The sequence below is a fragment of the Triticum dicoccoides genome, chromosome 7A, assembly GCF_002162155.2.
Source record: "Triticum dicoccoides isolate Atlit2015 ecotype Zavitan chromosome 7A, WEW_v2.0, whole genome shotgun sequence".
NCBI classification, from domain to species: Eukaryota; Viridiplantae; Streptophyta; class Magnoliopsida; order Poales; family Poaceae; genus Triticum; species Triticum dicoccoides.
The window spans coordinates 60295705-60298384 of record NC_041392.1 but is presented as its reverse complement, the minus strand read 5'-3'; positions in this window follow the sequence as shown (position 1 = coordinate 60298384).

Sequence of the window (2680 nt, the reverse complement as noted above, 5' to 3'; positions counted from 1 at the left end):
AAATAACAGTGCCAAAGAAAGTGAAAGGATTGATAGGGTTGACTAGAAGGGGGATGAATAGGAAACTACCAATTTTTAACTTTTCTTTACCAAATTAAACTTTGCATCAAAGTAGGTTGTCTAGATGTGCAACTAGGTGAGCAACCTATATGATGCAATAACAACAAGCATACAAGCAAGCAAGAGAAGTAACACTAAAGAGCTTGCACAAGTAAAGGTAAGAGATAACCAAGAGTGGATCCGGTGAAGAAGAGGATGTGTTACCCAAGTTCCTTCCTTTTGAGGGGAAGTACGTCTCCGTTAGAGCGGTGTGGAGGCACAATGCTCCCTAAGAAGACACTAGGGCCACCGTATTCTCCTCACGCCCTCACACAATGCGAGATGCCGTGATTCCACTATTGGTGCCCTTGAAGGCGGCAACCGAACCTTTACAAACAAGGTTGGGGAAATCTCCACAACTTAATCGGAGGCTCCCAACAATACCATGAAGCTTCACCACAATGGACTATGGCTCCGTGGTGACCTCAACCGTCTAGGGTGCTCAAACACCCAAGAGTAACAAGATTCGCTAGGGATGAGTGGGGGAATCGAAAATCCCTTGGCAGAAGTGTAGATCGGGGCCTTCTCAACCACTCCCGAGCAAATCAACAAGTTTGATTGGCTAGAGAGATAGATCGGGCGAAAATGGAGCTTGGAGCATTAATGGAGCTTGAGCATTAATGGAGCTTGAGGGGGAAGAGGTAAGTCAAAGGGGAAGAAGGGGACCCCCTTTTATAGTGGGGGCAACAATCCAACCGTTGCCCCACCAACCAGCCCCGCACAAGGCGGTAGTACGGCTAAGGGGGGTGGGCGGTACTACTGCTGAGCCAGTGGTACTGCCGCTCCAACTAGCGGTACTGTCGCGCAGAGAAGAGCAGCAGAGATCTGGACCCAGCGTGGTACTACCGCGATGGTAAGGGCGGTACTGCCGCTCCAAAGTGGTACTACTGCCTCTACTGCCGCAACTAGTGCCACAAAACCCGACACGAGAAAAAGATCCCTTGAGTCAAGGCGGTAGGGGCCAGACAGCCCAGCGGTAGTATAGCTGCGGGGTCACTGGCAGTACTACCGCTGGGGAGCGGTACTGCCGCTTGTGACCCTTCGGCGGTACTACCGCTTGTAGTGCGGTACTACCGCTAGGACATAGACAAGAGAGAGAGAAGATCTCTCCGTCGAGGCTGAGGATGAGGCGGTGGTGCCAGGCAGGCCAGCGGTAGTACTGCTGTGGAGTCACCGGTGGTACTACCGCTACGGAGCGGTACTACCGCTTGTGACTCCTCAACGGTACTACCGCTGGGTTGCGCGGTACTACCGCTGGAACCCAGACAGGACACAAAAAGAGAAGAGATCTCTGCAATGAAGTGGAAGAGCTCTAAGGGTGAGAAGCTGATGTATACGTGTTGATTCCACCCAAGCAATACCCCAGCATACCCCCTCTTGATAGTACATTGCCCTCTACGCAACTAGTCCACCGAAAGAGAAACAAAAGAGCTACACCGTCTTGAATGACACTCCGAAGGGAAGAAAACGTCTCATGCCAAGGATGAATCTGTGAACTACTCAAAGCACACGATTAGTCCGCAAACATGTTGTCATCAATCACCAAAACTACCTCGAGAGAGATATGCCTCAACAATCTCCCCCTTTTTGGTGGATTGATGACAACTAGGGATTTGCACAAGGAAAAGATATAGAAGTAAGAAAACTAAGAACTACAAAATATAGACGGGTCCCCCTAAATGTGTGCACCTAGTTAGAGGAACATTAGGAAAGCAAGACACACACATCCGGATCAACACTCCCCCTATATTTTATAGTCCAACAATTCTATGAGAGAAGAGTATAAAACAGGACAAGCATGCAACTCATAATATACTACAGTACTGAATAGACATAAGTAATAAGGTAGCGATAGGGAGCATATGTCTCACACCATATGTCTAGAACTTAGGCCTCACAGGCACCAAACCAAACCAAACAAAGACACCGAGAGAACACACAAGAAAACACAAGACGACACAAAGACACACTCGAAGCACGGCAACAACAAAAATCCCTACACTCTCTCCCCGTTTGGCATCAAGACACCAAAAGGGCAAAGAGCGACGCTACGACTCCAGGTGATGGCAAGCTGAGGATCTCTAACATCACATCTCAGTGTGATCGTCTGCATCTTCGTCGTTGGTCGGAAACTGCTCGGTGTCGGAGTCGGTCCAAGGGCAATGCTGATGAATCCATTCCTCCTCTTCAGTGATCTGTCCCTCAGAACCACTGGCAACTGTCGCTCCCAGGTGACGCATGAGCTCCTTGTGGTGCACCCTGGCATGCTTCTCCGCCACATGAGTCATGTACTGACCATGAGACTCCATGCAGAAAAGCTTCTTCATCTTGCATTTAAGCTTCTTCGCCCATGAAGGTTCTACACTAGAGGGCCCAAAGTCCTCCTCGTGATCATCAGTGGCAGCCCCACCCTCGGTCTCCATGGTAGCAGCAGCAGACGGACCCTCGGGTTTAGGCGCTGGGTGACCCAATTGTGCTTCTTCCTCAGACACTTGATCTCATGGGAAACCAAGTCTCTAGTTTCCAGCATCACTCTGGGATAGATCTGTGCCCAGGCCCTCTCAATGAGCCTCATGATGAA